The 20,613-nt window shown below is 36.9% G+C and overlaps 1 protein-coding gene across 3 annotated transcripts in view; it reads right to left on the bottom strand.

The window, feature by feature from the left end:
• The window catches only part of CHID1 (chitinase domain containing 1), a 103,762-nt gene that overhangs the window by 4,749 nt on the left and 78,400 nt on the right, over positions 1–20,613 (bottom strand). The gene's annotated exons all lie outside the window — the stretch shown is intronic.

Raw genomic sequence — 20,613 nt, 5'->3', positions numbered from 1 at the left:
AAAAACATAGATATAGAATTAACCTTTCTAAGAAGCAGTTATGAAATTACATTGCAGAAATTTCTGAAAGAACAGTTTTACCATGTTTAGATGTTGAACACAGTATCAAAAATATCTTCTTGTTGACAACTAATTTCCTAAACCACTTTACAATTTCATGTTCACATTTTTAGGCTATTTTTTTCTAAAGCATTGCATATAAATATCTGAAGGGAGGGTGTCAGGAGGTGGTGCCAAGCAAAAGGACAAGAGGCATTGGGCAGAAACTGCTGCACAGAAACCTCCACCTGAATATGAGGAAACACTTTATTGTGTGGGTGACCAAGCACTAGAACAGACTGCCCAGAGAGGCTGTGGAGATTTTGAAAAGGTGTCAGGGCACAGTTCTCAGTAATGTGGTCTGGAGAACCCTGTTTGAGAAGGGAACTTGGACCAGATGGCCTCCAGTACCCCTTTTTTCATTCTGATTGTGTGTGACTCTGTGAATTAATTAATGCTCATTGATTGACAAATCTGCAAGGACACATGAAAGCACTGATTTAATATTTCTACAGTCTGAAACCTATATGCCAAAGCACAGGAACTGAAGTCATCCCTAGACTGTACACAGCTGTGTCCTCCTCTGTGAGGATGATGTCATCAGGAAAGTTCTAGAAAAGAGGCTTAGCTAATCTTCTAAAACTGAAATTGCCAAGGAAAGTTCACTGCTAAGTAATTCTGCATATGAATTTTCCCTATCACTGGCTTCTTGGCATTATTTTCTTGCCTGGACATTTTGAACATGGAATGATCTATCTCCCCTGACACAAAGGGAGGATAGAGTACTACTTGTGCCCAAAACCCTGCAAGGGGAACGAGGGTGGAAGGGATGGAATGCTGTAAATTTATAGCTCATAGTATTCTCTCAGTGCAGAGACAGTGTCTGCATTTCTGACTGCAAAACAGAAACAAAGCTGCTGGCTGCCACATGGCAGAGAGCCAGAAGATGGCAAGCTACTCCAGTGATAGAGGCCACATAGGTGTCACACAAAAACGAGAAGTCTCACTCCCCTGTCTCTTCTGCATTTTTTAACCTGCATCTTTGGCCATCTCTTTTTGAAAAATCTATCAAAGCCATCTCCCACCATTGGTCTCATTATTGCAATAATTTCTCTGCTTATGACAGGATTTGGATGGAAACATTTCCTTCAAATCATCTTATTTCTTTTAAGAAATTTTCATCAGCCACTATCCTGACTGCATCAGTGCTGAAATTCCACCTCACTATTATACATCAAGAAACAGAGAAAGATTTTGTATTGCTCAGCTTGAAAAATATTTGTTCTCTCATTTGGTATTTTTCTAAATGCAATTAAAACATTCAGCATTGCCAGGATCTCTCTTTAGCTGTGGCTTGCTTATTCATATATTGGCAAATTGTTTCCTACTGGTGGCAGGTTTAGAAAAGATTTTCCTTCACATTTATTTCAAATGAAGCCACGGCAGGCATGGATTTATCTACACAAGCAAACACAGGGGAACACGTGAGCCCATGGAAACATGAAGAGCTCCTGCATTTTCCCTCACACACACATGCCCTGGAATAATGGACCTTTTCAAATAGAGTAAGTTAGACCTTGCAACCTGCCTATCCCTTTTTAAGACATACAAAATTTTAAGTTGCCACACTAGAAACATATGCAAAGAGACCTAGTTTTGTATATTTAAAATTTAACGACAGATTTTAACAAACTGTCCCATTCCAGAATGACAACTTCAGTAATGACAGGAGATTACACCCATGTACCAAGATGTTCCAGATCAGAAAACAAGAATTACCAGCCAAGACATCCTGACACACAGCTTTGCTCCTGAACGTATGACTTTAGATGGGAAATCTTAATTTCGCTTGCTAAAGTTCCCAACACAATTAAACAGTGCTCAAAATACTTATGAACAAGCTTTAAAATTAGAAAAGCAAGTGGAACCAATTATTATACCCTGTTCTATAAGAGGTATATTATTATTTTAAAACTATTAAGGCATTCACCACATTTAATGAGCACTTATCCTGACCACGCACAGAAAATTTATTTCCCTTTCTATTGTCTCTAGGTGTTTATCCCCACAGTATGTAACAGCAAAAATGAACAAGTTCATCTTGAAATCACATCTACAGTGATGAGACTAACTACAGGTTTGAGTTGGGGAAAAAAGAAGTATTAGCCCCAAAACTGTCACTGCTATCCTACTTGAAACATATGAACTTGGGTTTACGTTTCTCTGTTAAGGACAACAAAAATTTCAAGCACAATGTTCAAAACAATAAGCTCTTATTTACTTCAGTTGCAACTGCATACTCGATGCTAATGAAAATCAAGCTTTATATTTTTCAACCAGACACAGAGTTGCTGTGAAGAGTTGGGAAGAGGTGCATCAGCAAACCACATCTGTTTCCTATGGGTTTTCTGTTGCCCTAACTTGGGAATAACCCATTCCCTTCTTGTAGTCATTTTCTCTTGATTCCTTTTCTTTCAGTAAAAGAAAGAAGTCCAGAAGTCCAAGATATGCCATGTTATCCTATAATCTCTGTAGCATGCTACCATGTGCACCTTAAGTGGAAAGGTTCCTGCATAAAACTGCAGCAGCTCTATCACAACACACTGGCTTGACTCAAACTAATGCTTAGCAGGCACTCTTAATATATTATCTCCTAACTGGGGAAGTACTTGACTCAACAAATATTTGACATGCACTGGTTTAAATAAATAAATAAATAAATAAGCAAAATTTGCCATCACACTGAACGAGACAAGGGATGTCAATGTGTCTGAGATAGCAAAATTCTAGACCAATTTTCTCAAAGGTTCTCAAAGAGGAAAAGAAAGGGGCAAGAAACTCACCACAGCCAGATTTCTTTTTTTCCATCCCTCACATCACTCTACACCTTTCAACTCATATTTACTATTTTTTCATCCTCTCTTTCTACTGCCTCTGTGACAGTTCACTTCTGCTTTTATACTGCTGTCTGGACTAATTCCTCACCCATCAGCTCCTAACTTAGTACCTTTCTTCTTTTACCAAGCTGCCTCAGCAGTTAAGAGAACGAAATCCACTAAAAACTCAGCTTTACAGCCTTGCACTATTTCCTGGGAAGTTTGTGACCATTTGCAGAGCAAGTCATGCTGTTTCTGTGGTGTCAGCCTGAAACATGATTAAATACTTGGATTATTGATGGCAGCCTCTACTGGAGCACCAATGCAACATATAGAAATGATAGATCTGCATGGATCATCAGGAATAGCAACAAAAGGCAGATGTCACCTGCATGCCCACCTTGTCTGTGTTAGAACATGTATTTGCAAGTGCCATTCTGGCTCACTTAAATTGCCATGCCTTTGTCAAAACGGGCACATCCTGGTATTCAGACAAGAACTATTATTTGTGTGACAGATACTACTGGTTACAAACACTCTGGGTTCAAACAAACACATCCTTCTGCAAAGTAAATGAGAAGCCAAAACATGCATATTTGGAGTAGTTAGAAAGTCAGTCCTGCTGAAGATGTGTATCTATGAACAACCCTAATGTGGCTACACCTACACACTATTGCACTTTACTGCTCATTCAACAAATAAATAAAGGAACCAGATGAAAGGCTCTCAAGATTTATGCCTGGTGTTCCTTTTCTAAGATGCTTTTCTTCCAAAACATGAAAAATGGCATGGCCCTGGAATATGTTAAGGTAAAACCCACAATTTTTAGCTTCCCTGAAGAAGGTATTTATCTTCATGGATAATGGGTTTTTTTCACTGAGAATATAAAGAAACCAGTCTCTAGCATATCTTTTTGCAACAAAAATTTACATTCTAGGAAAAGAGATAGCTTCATATTTAATTCTTAGACTAGGATTTATTTATGAAGTTAAACTTTTTAATCTTCAGGTGTTTTGCTTTACTAGTCCTGAATCACTCTTCAACCAAAAAACTTTAGTGAAAAGGAAACCACTACTGAGCATACATTGCATTTTAATGCTCTTTTCTAACACTTTGTATTTTCTCCCCAGTTGTCACATGAACAAAACTCTGATTAGTAGCAACAGGTCTCTAATCAGAATGATCATTATCTCCTGCTACAGAAAATTGAGTTTATCTACCACTATACCAAATTTGAGAGATTCAGTCAAAGAATAAAATACAACTCAGCTTGAAAATCTATACCACACATTTTTTCAGTTACAATAGACTTAGTTATGAAAATGTGAACCTACCAGGAATTGTATCTCCATAACTATCAACAGTGCCTGTGCATGGCAACACGTTTTAGACTCAGCTGGATAGGGCCCATCTGCCCCCTTTATAGGAAGCTGTATCTCTTATTAAAAATAAGAGAAGTCACACAAAAGGCTGTATTCTAAAGCTCGATTTCTGATGCAAAAAAATAGACAGAAATAGCTTGAAAACAGTTTTCACAGGAGTACTCCTAAGAACATTCTCAGTACATATCTTCCAAAAAAGTACCAGCCCGTTTCCCAACTGCTCTTGGTACAGCAGGACACTGTAAATGGGGAGATACCCATCTTCAAATCAAGATTTTTCAAAGGGATTGTATATATAACCTGTAAGTCAAACCCCCTTTCATTTAATGTTTTATTTTAGCTACCTTGACACTTACCATTTAAGGTTTTCCTTAAATTACTTCATTTTAGGTGAGACAAAATGTCAAGGAACAATACAATCTGGAGACATTTTTTTAAAAAGGTTTTAAAAGTGGGAATTTTTTGGCCTTCTCTGCTTCTTAGAAGATAATTTCTAAAAAACAAATGCAAACATTCTGAATATCCTATAAGCTATTGAATGATTTAGTCATGAAACTAACAGTTTTGATAAAAGATGCCTTCAGTGGTAATAAATAAAAACACAAAAGGAACCAAATTTGAAAAAGAAAATATATTTTATACAGATTTTGAGTTCTTGCTCACTCAGTCCCTAAAACTGCAGCTTGCAGAAGACAGAGATGCCCTGCAATTTAACAATCTTTAGATATTAGCCTTTAAAATAGTTTTGAAAGCATGCATAAATTTATGAAAAACCTAGCAGAGCCATTAACAGCAAAATGTTATTTATGTGTGTATGTGTATGTACATATATATATATATGCAGCATTACACATGCAGTAAAAAAGATCAATGACAGACTGAACAATTAAGCTTTCACCACACTGGTTTATCAGGATCACTTAAACATGCTTTTACTCATCTCCTCTCTCCACTCAATAACACCATATTTACAAGCTTCCAACTTTAAAAGGTGGTAACGTTGCATTGCACTGTATCCCTTGCTTGCACATTAAAGAATTCAGATTTTAATAACATAAATTCCACAAATTCTTTAAAAAGCAAATAGGTTGTCCAGGAAAAAGACAGCTACTATGTATGTTCTAGAGAATCAAAAGCATGCACTAACATTGAAATAATTTTTACTCTGAAGATTCATGCATCTGAGAGGAGTGGAGAGCACACTATAAGCCTGTCTACAGGGTATATTATTCAAAAATAATTCTGTTGAGGTCTTTAGATTATTTAATGTAAAAGAACTTGTAAACAGAGTTTGAAGAGAGAAATCAGTTAGCTGTTAAAATATCCAAGTAGCAGCCTAGAAATGAAAAATCTATAAGCAAGCATCATCTTTCTCTAGTAATCTCTCTGTTGCTGCCTGAACCTTGTTCTGTCAGTTTGAAAAGGCAATAAGAATATTTTCACTATTTTAATAGTAACAGGTTTCCAACATAGTAGTTTTTCTGGGTATATTGCTTTCAGTAAGTTTTCTAAAATCATTCTCACTGATTTCTTCACAATACTTCATTACTGACTTGATGACACTTTTCAGCAATTCCACACCAACATCACACAAACCCACTGACCTCACACCTTCTGCCATGATGCACCAGCACCAGAACTTCAGACAATGAAATAAACCTACTACAGTAGGAGACTGTACCCTGAAAAAGCTGATCACTATTTGCATTCCATTTGCTTCACAAGATGCTGAGAACAAGACAAAGAAAAGTATCTGCACTTCCAAGCAGCCTCGGAGGAATGTTCAGGTTCCTTAGCTGACAATCACATCAGGTCTACAATTTCCACTACTATCATGAATGAGTGGTTTGGCTGCTTAAAGAACAAGCAGAATCTCAGTGACATTTCCACCATTACTCTGGGCTCTTCAAAAGAGCACCTTGTTCAGTATTCCCAAAGTAATTTGGAAACAATAATACTTTGCTGCATACAACTGCAGAGAGACAGAAAATTATTCCTAATTTACAGATCTCAGGAGACACAGTAGACAATGTCAAGCTTTTCAGAAGCATCTCTGTCTCAAGGAACAATGAGCATCAAAACCTTCTGGAGCTTTACTGTGGCTACAGAAGAAAACATAAACATTACATATTTCTATGTATACAGCTTTATATGTTAATAGTGCCACTTAATATCATTTACCTTCACAGAGATTTTATAGAGAGATCCACCTGACAGATTACACTGTGATACACTGGGAAATTATCCATGGGAACATCAAGTACAGCTGAAAGCAATGCAATGCATGCTATATTTCTCAATATAACCAAAATGGTGGTTCTTTACCAAAAAAAGACCTCACAAAGTTAGCTAGATATTGATCTGTGAATAGAATTAATCACACACAAGGTAGAAAGGTGTGAACATTTATCTATATATTTAAGATTTTAACTCAAACTGGCGGCTATGAGAGGAACATACAAAAATCTCCTTAAAGGAAACAAGACCTTGATTTTTAAGTCAAAAACTATTTCTTAGACAATGAGGACATAACTAGATTGAGGCAGAAGGTTTGCATAGCTGTTTGTGTGACTTCAGTACACATTGCTGTTCAGCAGAATGACTGTTTCTAAAGGAAAACTGAAAATATGCATTGTTGAGAAGCCAACATGTGATTCTTTCCTCAGTCGGGGTCATACCACTGCACTGACATTACAGAAGCTGAATGCTCATCCTTCACAGAAGAAACACAGGTCCTAATAGATTCTTATGAGGCAATGTATCATCAAGAAACAGTAAAAGTATTAGCGTTTCCTAGACCACACATAAAAACTTACATTCTGCTCCAGCTCACCCAATAATCTGCCTTAGTTTCTGTCTCAGAATCTGCGACAAGACAGAGTGTCTCTGCTTAAAAATACTTCTCAACATGATGAAAACTAATGTTTGTTTATCCCTACAGGCTTGTTTCAAGAACCAGCAGGTTCGCCCTAAAAATAAAATCTCTGAAGATAAAACTGCTAGTTTAAGGGTCCATTTCCTGAAATGTTTAAGTAACACTCAATTGAGGTTGAAGCATTTTCAGATTCATTACTTCAAATAAAATACTGTGCTCCATTCTTCTAAGAACTGACATAATAAGCACGGCATCTGAAAAAGTGAGGCTTTTTGTCATTGGATGTGAGGCTGAACAAAGTTCAGATCCAATAATATATCTGCTGCTCGGCTTCAGCTGTAAATAACAAAAACTAAAGCCATGCTGCTTCTGTTGTGTGTCAGATTGGGTTTGTTGGGGTTTCTTTTAGTCACATCATAAAAACTTTACAGACTTTCTTCTTGCTCAAAGTATACAAATCAGCTCTATTCACACAGTGCTACACAGACTAGCAATGAAAATTGTTACACTGGATTTGGAGCCTGGTCAAATTCAGTTAATCTTAATTCAGTGTATAAGAGATGAAGTTTGATCCACTCCAGTATGAAAATGAATTTTGAGTGAAAACTCCCCTACTTTGATATTATTAATTCTTCTATACCTCCTTCATTAAAAAAGGTGCATAGTAAAAAATCACATTTCTTTTCCATCCTCTTCTAAAAGGTCAGATGATCTTAACACAATTAAATACCACTCTTAGCTCTTCCAGTTGCTTCTTGTATCTGTCTTCAACCATTCCTGAATTCAAACCATGCCAACACAACTCAAGCTCAATAGCAATGTCATCCAGCAGATGTCAGAAACACAAAAGCCAGCAGGAACATCTTTTCCTGTGGCAGGAAAGGAGCAGTGCAGTTCTTCCTCCAAGCCTCCACCTCAGGTCTGTCTCACCTGGGGCCTGTGCCAGGCAGGTGCTCATGCCCTGTTTCCAGAGGGTTGTAAGATGCCCTGGCTGAGCCCCATGCAGGGGAAAGGACACACGTGGTACCAAAGGAGAAATGAATGGAACATGCATTGGGTGCAAGCAGAAGGCACCAAAGATGGGACAAGGACACGACTGAAGAGGAAGATCTGCTCCCAAGTGACTTAAGTCAGGCAGAGCACACAATTTACAGGCTGCAGGATTCTGGGGATGTAAAACTCACCCAGGTCAGCAACTGCTTTAGGAATGAAATGCTGCCTCTGTTGTCTCTCCAAAAATAGGAGAAATTGTTTAGGTGAGACAGAAGCAGGGCTGTCTGCAAGGAACCAGAACTTCAGACAATGAAATAAACCAACTACAGTAGGAGACTGTACCCTGAAAAAGCTGATCACTATTTGCATTCCATTTGCTTCACAAGATGCTGAGAACAAGACAAAGAAAAGTATCTGCACTTCCAAGCAGCCTCAGAGGAATGTTCAGGTTCCTTAGCTGACAATCACATCAGGTCTACAATTTCCACTACTATCATGAATGAGTGGTTTGGCTGCTTAAAGAAACACCATCAAAGGTATTGGCAAAGGGAGGACCTGAACACCAAACACCTCCTATAAAAGAAAAGAAACACAGCGCAGGGATAGCTTTTTTGGCATGTAGTTCTTATAGAAGCACAGTAATAAATTTATCAAGCCAAATACAGCAGATAGTTTCATATGAAAGAAATCATAAATTCCATCCTTGGCAGGGAGGATTGTAACTAGAGAAGTTAACTATGCTAAAGGAAAATCTACGGCAGAGCAGTAAATTCTCCAAACCTCCAGTGTCCCATGGAGATATGAACTATATAGTCATTTCCATCTACTGGGACCAAGTTAAGGGAAGAACAAAGAATATTGCTGCTGACTTTTGAGTTAATTTTTCATACTTGGCAGAGGGATCTTTCTCCTCTCAATTGACCTTGTACACCAACAGAACTAATGTAAGACGTTCAGACTTTGTTTTTTGAAAAGAGAGAATAATGACAAATTCATGCAAATGAGTATTAATCTCTCACAAAAAATGCAAATCTCAGAGGATTAATACATTTTTAACATGCCTTAATAAAATCTAGATATCATATAATTCCTCAGTCTTTGGCATTACTTGAATTTAAGACAGGCTATGAAGTCATAAACTATCTTTTAACTGACGAGAGTGGAAGTTTATGCCCTTTTAAGCAACTATCTTTATCAGGGCAGTTAAGTAAATATTTGAGAGCATGAATTTTAAATCTCTTGATATTTTGTTAAACTGATGCATATTCATGTGACAGTGCTCAGTTTTAAATAAAAGCCTGGCAATTTTCATCATGAAAAAACAGCAGAACATCTTCCTATATTTGCCATAACTCCAAAAAATATTTGTATATTCTTATATATTTAGTTTTTCTGAATACACATATATGCCTTCTGATAAAATTTGCTATGATTAAGACTGAATTTTAAGGCAAAAAAAATGCATTAACTTATTTAAAATTATTTCCAAAAGAGCTGTTACTTAAATCAAACAGTATACCACTTGGATTGCAAATCAAGGGACAAATTGATGGCCACCACATTTTTGGCCCCTTTACATTAACTGGAAATTTCAAAAAGGAATACTATTTACCTCTAACAGGTATGTATATAATTTTTTAAATCTTTAATTAAGTAAACACCACTTATAGCATTAATCCTCTCAAAAGATCTTTGGTTGGCTGAAGAAATTGTTGGTTTAAAGGAAGAATGAAAAGGGCATTATACTCAGAATATGTGGGATCTGTGTACATCTAAATTTTGTTAACATCTGAGGAAGTTAGAAAATAAATTATTTTGCTGCGCTTGAATGACAGAAGTTTGCTTTTTGCAATGATTTGAGCAACTGCAGACAGTAAGTGTTGACAAATTATCTGAGTACATGGCTAGAGGTAAAACAGTCAGGCATTTCTAGAAGTCTTCCAAGTTGTTCCATATGCAAACACATTAAGTTGCAATAACACTCTCAACACTATCACTTTGCACTACATACACAAGTCACCCAACACATGGAGCAATCACCAGTACAGATGTGTAATCAATAAAAGAAGAATGTCCTTTAAACACTTACCAACTGCAAAGCAAAGCAAGTTAAATATTAACATTATGATATGCATGTAAGAAAGGCAAATCCAGAAGGTCATAAATCAGATTAAAGAGTGAAAAATACTGCAAAGGATCAATTGCTAAAACCATAGGGGCTGAGAGATGGATACAGTGCAGAATGAAGAAACATTTTCTTTCTTTTTTTAAAAAAGAACAATTTAGAAACAACTGTTGGGGAAAGAAGCTTTCATTTTCCTTTTTGCTTCTGATTTCATCAGTGAACATTGCTTCTTTCAAACGCTCAGGACAAGCATTTGATTGCTTGAATTAAAAAAAATTGTCTCTGTTTAATTATGTTCGACAAGATTCTGAAAGGTTTCTACCCACAAACAAGTCAACTTTTCTACCTCAAGGCAGACCTGAAGGGAGAAGTTCTATTTTTCATTGGAAAAAGCATTTCAAAACCATATGGCAGAGGTGCCACTTGGGAACAACTCCCTGTGGGAATTAAACAGCGGGGTGAGGTTTTTTTCAGGGGAAAAGGGCCCCGTTCACATCCAGGGACCTGCGGCCAGGACTGGGGAATGAGGCCATGTGACCCCAGGGCAGTCACATGGATGGTGGGCGGGGCCAGGGCAGCCACGTGGCTGGGGCGGGGCCATGTGACACCAGGGCAGTCACACGGATGGTGGGCGGGGCCAGGGAAGCCACGTGGCTAGGGCGGGGCCATGTGACACCAGGGCAGTCACATGGATGGTGGGCGGGGCCAGGGCAGCCACGTGGCTGGGGTGGGGCCATGTGACACTAGGGCAGTCACATGGATAGTGGGCAGGGTCACATGACACCAGGGCAGTCACATGGCTGGTGGGGTGTGGCCACATGACACCAGAGCAGTCACGTGTCTGGTGGGCGGGGCCACATGACTCCAGGGTAATCACGTGTTCGGTGGGCGGGGCCATGTAACACTGCAGCAGTCACGTGGCTGGCTGGCTGGAGCATTTTTCTCTTGCTTGCCCGAAGTGCTGTAGCGCTTGCTGTTCTATGGTTGAGCATTAGTGAACAACTGAGTCCAAACATGAAATTCCGTCTCTCGTGCTTTTACTTCCTGATTCTGACTTAAGAGAAAATAGAAGATAAAAAGCGATTTTCCAGCTGTTTCCAACAGGGACATTTGGAGTGACCGGTGATTCTACTTACATAGACTTAGATAAGCAAGAACATTCTGTATCCTCCAGTGGTCCAGAGATATTTTGACAGATATGAAAAATTCAAAATTTCATAAACAAAGAAATAAAATTCTTTATGTTGCCCTTTGAACAGTATTCACTGAGACAAAGTCTTTTTTCATTTGCTCACAAGTGAGACCATTTTCTAAGACCAGAATTCTTTAACCACCTGGACTTAATGTTTCTGGAATGATTTGTGATAAATTTCATCTGTTCTTTATGCAAAAGAGTGGGAATATTGGAACAAAGCTGCCCTTCAGCAGCAGCTGTATTCTATTTTTTTTTTCTTTTTTTTTTCTGAGGAGCCTGATATCCTAGTTTCCAACTGCTTCCCTTACACCATTTGCATTATTATCATGGACCTGATGCTGTAGATAAGTTCTAGCAGCTGCTTCCAAAAACTTCAGCTGAACACCTGGCTGACAGGGCTTGGGTGTGTCTGGCTTCCATGTCAGTAATTATCAGTATATGTCTTATGTTCATACACTTTTAGGAAAAGTGAATAATTAAAAAAATAATTTCAAAAATGCTTCTGATGTTAGCATTTAAATTTCTTGATGGAATGATATTAAGTCTATCACAGAGTATTGGTGGGGCTCCTAATATAAATATATACTTTTCTGATATACTTTTTTTTAAATTAAAATGAAACAAACCAAGCAAAGAAACATAACTGAGATTGTTTGAACTCATCTGGCTGACTGATTTGGGCACTTGCTGATTTGAAATTTCAAATATCATGTTGTTAGAAATCTCCTCTCCCACAAAGCTCTATATTTGTGGATTATGATGGCTGCCTTGATCAGAAGCTCAGAAAGTTTTCATGCAGAAGACCAAACTTGGAGGAAAAGAACCTGCTGCAAAACATGATTGGCTGCCAGAATACAGAGAAATGCCCTGAAAAATACAAAATGCATTATTTTGGGCCATTTGTCTATATGGACAAGGCTAAATACATCACACATGTTACAGATTTCCTAAGTGGATGACAACAAAGGGAAAAAACAATGATTGAGGACAAGAGGTAATTTTTATCCATTAATATTTCCAAGCAAGGAACAGCAATTCAAATATGCTGGATACTTTTTTTGGATCCTGGGGAATGAAGAGATAGATTACTAGATCTATTAATTTATATTCACAAAACATATTCCAATTACAAGTAGTTCCTAACCCTTTCTGGCCCCACAGCCATTGCAAGAACCTTTTTAATTACTTGCCTTTTTTGCAATAAAATACAATTAAGCAGCACTAATTATTTGACACAAGATATTTTAAGTATGGAAGAGGCTAACCAGTTGCTATAACAACATAATTTAATGAACCTGACTGGCAGGTACTACGTATTCTTCTCCAGAACAGTTTTGTTCTGCACCTTCACTTTCAAATGTATCATCTTTGTTCTAATTTGTACCTACAATAAAATAGGAACATATTGAATAGAAGAGTGCTGAAAGAATTCACAAAACCATCACATTATCACAGCATTTCACACTATGGGATAATGGATAAACATTAAGCAATTATGACAGAGGTGGGAAGACCATGGATTAAAATAAAAAACCTATGTGGAAACAAGGTCTTCTTCTAAGGACAGAAGTCTGGGATAACATTATAAATTAAACTAGACAAAAGCAATACCAATCCAGTAAATAATGATGGGGATATTTTTATGATAAAATAGTGAATTATCCCTATACAGGCAACTAAAGATACCACGATGTGTAATTATTTCTTCAGAAATATTGCACACCATTATAAAAAAATTAATTAGAAAAAAAAATCAAGTCAGATATCCAAAAATTATAAGGACTGTTTAAATTTCTCTATGTGATTCCAGACAATCTTCATTGTGTTCCCCAAAAAGTCACAGAGGGAAAGGGAGGCTAAGAAATTACCAAACTGGCATAAGTATATTACATGACAGAACTGGGTAACTTCAGGAGCACTTTTCTCAATCTTATAGCTAATGTAGATTATTAGATTATACTGTTCACCACATGAACTTGGCCAATCACTCAGATTCAAGTCATATTTTTAACACAATGAAAAGATGTGTAATCCAAAGGAAATTCAGAAAGGTGCTCAATTTTTACAGGTACAAAACCATCATTCTGTAAAGAATTGGTTCTATAATTTTGAGTGCAGGAAGACAACACATGGGCTTCACAAAACCAGAGGTGCTGTTTCATCCCAGCCAATGTTTGCTGTTTATAATAAAATACAAAAAACATCTGCACGTTTTCTTACCTTTTCATAGGAGTTACTGGAAACTCAAAATTAAATTTAAAGCTAACACAGGGTATTTATGTTTTTACCCAGAGTCTAAATAATTTCTTGAAAAAGTTGAGCTCTAATAATCAAAATTGATGAAAATCATTAGGATTTTATAGCTGTATTATCAGTCCCTAATTACAACATCAAATAGAACAGTATGAAAAAATTCTTGATTGACGTCTGATATTTACCTTCACCACCAAAATTTCTTTCTTGATGACATCTTTAGCAAGTTAAATCAATTTGTGAATCAAAGCAAGACTCAAAAGTCCTTTAGAAAGTCACACACACCCCTACCATTTTGTCAGTATCAAATCAATGGTATCTCTCCTTCCTTGAACAAATAGGCAAATCCTAAACTCTTCCCCTCTGATTGTCGATGTTTGCACACATTAGTACACAAGTACTTGCATTTGGATCCACAAATATTTCCAAAAGAGTATCTCGTTAAATAATAAATTAAGAAAATACTTAAACATTGAAGTATTTTAGTAACTTTTAAAGAAGCATGAACACATAAACTCAAAACGTTTATTTAGTAGTCAAAATTAGTTAACTTTCATTCTGCAAACAGAAATAGCATTTTTGCTGTTGAATTTGATTTTCAGATGCATCACAGGGAATTTACAAATAAAATACTTTAAAGCATAAAATTCTTACTCTATAAGAGAACGTTGTTCAGTGTTTTACTTCCTTTTCAAAAGATTTTTAATCTCTACATAAAATTCTTTCTTTTAAAATTTGTATGGAGCTCTAAAGATTCATATCTGAATGTCTCTTCAATATTTTTATATGAAAGTTCTTATTAAGGCATACTGCACGGGGGGTAAAGATTAGGATAATTTCATCATCTTCACCACCCTAGCATTAATATGGAAGATAGTTGATAGAACAAATGCATGAGAATTAATCACAGGATTCATATTAACATATCATATTTAGATAAAGGAAAATAAATTAAAAGGATCAAAGAAGTCCTTTAAAAGGACATAATACATTCATTAGTAAAGGATGAAAGTCACATATGGGAGGTGAGTTCTGTTAGACTGTAGGATGCTGTTACTGGGTACTCCACTCCACCCCCACATATATAGTGAAGAATGTAGCCCTTATGTACAAAAATAATCTTCCTGCATGGGTCAGCACTGAAAAAATTGAAACTGGAGCTTTACATCTTTTTCTAAAAATAGCAAAGATGGTGATTTTCATTAATAAAAGCAAACACAGAATAACTTCAGCTCCTCTTAAACTTGACTGATAGCCTGCTTAACTTCAACTGCACTGAAAGTGTATTTTAAAATAACTATGCAATCACTGTATGCAAAATATACTAATAACTTCCATAATTTATGGATTCCAAAGCATTCTGGAGGCTTATGAATCTTGCTGCCTTGATTTATCATGCAAGAATACCTGGTTAGACAGTCATCAAGAAGCCATTTTCTCATCATACAAGACAGAAGTTTTTACTAATGGAGAAAATACTATAAAATACTAGACCCCAGGTTTCCATAGCAGAGTCTTGGACCTCTTGTCCAAAAGAAATTAATTTTGTGCATTTCAGGACTGCTCTGCAATATGAATTAAAGTAACAGAAATGGGAGATGATATGGAAGACTGACTTAAAAAGTATGGTCCAGAACCAATGAAAATACACCACACTATTTTTCACTGTTTCTCAGTAAAAGAATAATTAGTGGCAGTTATTTTGGTTGGTTGGATTCTCCCCCATCTATATGCAGTGTACATTTATCTTTCTTCCCCTTATTGCATTTTTCAAGTCCAGTATGAACAGCCACACTCCATTTCAAGTGTCAAATCTAATTGAGTTAGAATTATGATAAGGAATTATTACCTGAATAATAATTTGTATCCCTGAAGATAAGTATCCTAAATATGCATGTGTAAGGCCTTGATTCTGTTGCTGAATCGTGTCAGGATTCAGGGTATCTCAAAAACAAAGCTGCAAAGTCAGATTAATCTTTGTTGCAAGAAAGTGAGAAAAGTGTTCACCTTTGGAGACATGAAACACACAACAAAGGTGATCCAGTGTCCCATGTGAAATGCTTGCATTTGGCACCCTAGGAACTGTACTCATGGAAAGGGGTTTTAACCCTTTAAGTGTGGCAGAAATAAGGTGCACGGTTACATGGTTATCTTTTATGATAGAAAGAAAGAGCCAAGTTTATTCACAAACACACTTGGTTTTATAGCATGACTGCAACTCCAAGAGTAGAGAAAAGGTGATTGGTTCAGAGAGAAGACACCCCATTGCCAGGGCCTGGGCACACACCACAACAGGTGTTCTATCTTGTTATTAATTCCTTTTTATTTTAATCAAATTATCACCATGGGAGAAATTCTCCCTAGCCTTGAGCTGGACCAGCTTATCAGGTGGGAACAGAACTGAAAAACTCCAGCCTGGAATATTTTTCAGGCTGTAATTTTCTTATTTTCTCAATATGTATCTCTACAAATAACTTCGATATTAATTCATAAACAACAGTAGCTCATAAGCTCATTTCAATGAGCTAATGTAAGAAGGGCATGGACCTGCTGGAATGAGCCCAGAGGAGAACATGAAGATGGTCAGAGGGCTGGAACACCTCTCCAGTGAGGACAGGATGAGAGCTGGAGTTGTTCAGCATGGAGAAGAGAAAGCTCCAGGGAGACATTAGAGCAACTTCCAGAACTGAAAGGGGCTCTACAAGAAAGCTGTAGAGGGACTGTTGACAAGTGTGTAGTGACAGGTGATGACTTGAAATTGAAAAAGAACAGGTTTAGATAAGGTATCAGTAAGAAATTCTTTGCTCTCAGGGTGGTGAGGCACTGGAACAGGTTACTCAGAGAAGTTATGGATGTCCCATCCCTGGCAGTGTTCAAGGCCAGGATGGATGGAGCCCTGAGCTACCTGGACTAGTGGAAGGTGTCCCTGTCTATGGCAGCAGGGTTGGAACTGAATGATCTTTAATGTCCCTTCCAATCCAAACCATTCCATGACAACACTTTCAGATTCTATAAAGTTCAGAAATTATGCATAGAAAACACACTGACAATACAATAAAAATATTTATTTCACTTTTCTCACAGGAAAAAAATAAATAGATCCTGAGCACATTTGCTTGGGTTTTTTTATTATTTCAGAAAAACACAAATTTTCTGATTTCTAGGAGAATTTTTGCTGAATTCAGAACTGTTGATTTCTGCAAATCAAATGTGTATTTATATGAGTCACTATATGGTGGTGCTTATTATGAGTCTTCTGGAAAACAAAAAGTGAAATACAGCAGAGATGTCATTGCAATGGCACACTCCTTTATTAATCCTGCTCCTTCTGCCTATTTTTAAATATCAACTTTGAGTCTCACAACTCCAGTTACACTCTAAACTATTCTGTAAAATTTTAGTCACTCCTTATAAGAATTTTACTAAATCTTAGGGATTTTTCTCAATATGTTTTTCTTATTTTAAAGAAAATTTGCTAAAACTTTCTAAAAATGTATGCAACACTAGATATGTGTTTAAAACTATTGTATTTTTATGCCAAAATTCACAAATCACTAAGTGTGTCTTGGAAAACCTCTGGAAGAGCTAAGAGTAAGAGTAACCCAAGCATGCATTAGGAAACAATGTGACTGAAATGACTTGAATTCTGCACATAGCAAATATTGAAAAAAACGTGTGCTCTTAAAAATAAACACAAAGAAAAGCACAGGACAAAACCAAGATAATTTCATTTGTAGAAATCTAGGAGGGATTACTGGCCCACAGTCAAGGAGAAGAAGAAATTCATGGAGGGAGATTATGTACAGCACAGGAAAAAGAGGTCAGGAAAGGATAGAACTGGGAGACTGAAAATTATAACAATCTTTAGAACTCAGGATAGATTAAGGAAAGATGAACTGTGCATAAGATTTAAGGACAAATATAGAAACATTAGGATTGAAAAATAATTAAAATACCAATAAGCCTGGTTACTAGAATATCAGTACTAAAAAAGTCAATATACTTGCCCACACATATTAAAAACAGAATAGAAAACAACATCATCACTCAGTATATCAGATGTGAACAAAAATGACTCCATTTACATCATGGATTATATTTGTACAGACAGAAGAATAAAATATGTTTTTCATTACCCTACTCATAAGAAACATTAATATATAGATTGTGTGCTGAAACTTGCTGAAGTTCATGATGATTTTACAAGGCTGAATTAGATGCTGAGAGCAAGTTTTGCTCCAATCAGTTTAGTAAATCTAAGTGATTTAGTAATGAGGGAGCAGGACCAAGGGGTTAACTCGAACAGTTATGAATTAAATGTTCTATTGCTGGTTTTCTACTCCTACCTCTCTTTTATGGTCACAGCAAGGAATTTATTAACATGGAATATCCCCAACATAAAACAAGGCTCTACTTGCTTTTACTAGACACATTGAAACTTCACACTGGATATCATGCCCATATGAATTACTTCCAACATTATTTTAAAGCCTTATATAAAGAGACTCAGGTCTAATTTGCATGTACTGTTCATAAAGAAATTCTGAAATTTTATTTAACATAGGAAAGGGCCACGAAAGATTCGGCAACAACCCTTGCTTGGTGGAAGTCTGATTTCACTGTTCTCCTGTATAAGCCAAATAATTTACTTCTCCTTGCATTACGTAAATGACAAGCTACCAACCTCTAGAAAACACTGTCAGCTAAGCAATGAAGCTGGGGAAGGATCTGGAGCACAGGCCTGATGAGGAGTGGCTGAGACACCCAGGGCTGTTTAGCCCACACAACAAGGAGGCTCAGGGAAAACCTCACAGTGGTTTATGAGTTAAATTTCTGAAACAGAATGCCAGTACAGAAGGTTGAACAGAAAATAGAAATTAGACATAACAATTTATCTGCTTGCTCTCTACTTCTTCCTTTTTTCTTTTCAAAAGCATTAGGAATCACAGAAAGGCTGAGGTTGGAAGGAACCACTGGAGGTCATCTCATCCAACCTCCCTGCTCAAACTCTACAGCACATTACTCAGGGCTGTGTTCAGACAGCTTCTGAGCACGTTAAATACCCCACGAGAAAAGGGCAATGCTTAAAGCCTAAGGTAAAGCTTTATGGTGAGATACTTGATGTTTGTAAAGCTTTTCAGTTCTCCTTTGGCCACAATTAGCTAATGAGAGACTCTCTAAAATTAGCATTCAAGAAAAAGCTACCAGCTGCTGATCAAACCTTTCAGAGCTGGAGTTGGACAGTAAAGGGGTCTGGTTCAGTGCACTTGCACAGCAGAGGGAAAGAAAGTGGATCCTCAGCAAGAGCCCCAGATGGCACAAAACAGAATCAGACAGCAAGACCCTTCTTACAGTACCTCAGAGCAGCCTCCCAGATATTCAATATGCACTGAATGTGAAACTCAGCTTTAATTCACTAACAGAAAATTAAATACATCAAAGAAAATGCTGATGAGTGACATTCTGGTATTGGCTGTCCCAGTGAGACATGTCAGCAAAGAGAATGAAGTAATTTATGGAATGCTCCCCTGCTGAACCAGGTCATATGCAGAAGAGGACCTTGTAAAGGGAAGTATATGGTCTGTTAAGACTGATGTAGCAGACAGTACAATGGTTGAATTTAAATGTAACTTCAGGAGAAATAAGAATTTCTTAAATTAATTTCTTGGGAGGGCACACTGTAGTCCAGTGGTTACATTGTGTTAAACACTCATTCTGTGACAGCATTAGTTGCTGCTTTTGAAGTATCTGTACATCAAAATACTGGGCAGTTTCCTAGCTACAATGAGAGTACAGTGACTTAAAGGAATATTAGTAGTGTTTTTAATAGCAAAACAAAACAATTTTTTCTAATTTCTTTATGTCATAAAATTAGATGTACGTGAACAACCACATCTAAAACCGTAAAAGTTCTCAAAGCCCAGAGTGAGCAGTTTATTGCAGGAAAGAATAGCACTGGTAATTGAAGGAGTGTATAGTTCAAACTTTGAATCAGAAAATAATATAACCATGTTAAAAGCAGTTAAGTAACAAAGTTAAAGTAGTCTTACACCTGTAAATCCAGCAAAATGTCTTGCTGAGTTATTTCAGGCAAATCACCAGTCTCAAATGGGCAGTGGTTACATGGCCAAGGTAGTTCATGCTAGGAAAAACAGAGCAGTTGGAGGCTGCTGCAATGACAGCTCAGCAAGCTGAAAGAACTGCATCCTGTGCTTTGCAATTGACTGTTTCAAAACCATGTGCACAATCTTCAAAGAAGTGACAAAATATCAAGTTTTTCAAATAGCAGCATTTAGAAAACAGTGTCTGAAAGATGTACTTGAGAATTTCTCGCAGGGAAAACCTGAAAACCTATCAAAACCAAATATTCATCTCACTTTTTGATTACTCAAAATGGCACTCAAAAATTTTTCTCCTAGTGTCCTGTTTATCAACAAATGCAACTTGTAAAGCATATAAATTGCACAAAATAAAGTTAGAAAACCTAGAGCTGTGCTCATACAAGAGACATGAATGAAAGTCAAAAGCAGTACACAGCTGTTATTGTTTGTCATTTGGATATAACAAAGCAGACCTGACAAATTATGATTCATTACTGGTGTTTCTGAAGTCTAAATTTCTACTCCTCTATGTCAATTACAAAGATAAATGTTCTTTTAAAAAAACCCTTACTAAAAAGGTAAATACACAAGGCCATGAAACACAAATTGAATGCTTCCATCTCCAATTTGCACGTGGCTCAGTAACACAAAACCTGCATGGTAGGGCTGAACCCTAACACACTGAGCTCTGCCTGGCAGGTAGTCAAGCACAGAGCCTCAAACACTTTCACACATTTTCCTTCTATTAAGATCCTTTGCTGCAGAAGACTTCAG

This window comes from Sturnus vulgaris, chromosome 6 (genome assembly GCF_052056855.1).
Source record: "Sturnus vulgaris isolate bStuVul1 chromosome 6, bStuVul1.hap1, whole genome shotgun sequence".
Taxonomy (NCBI): Eukaryota; Metazoa; Chordata; class Aves; order Passeriformes; family Sturnidae; genus Sturnus; species Sturnus vulgaris.
The sequence above is the reverse complement of the archived record's forward strand: the minus strand, read 5'-3'. Positions and strand labels throughout refer to the sequence as shown.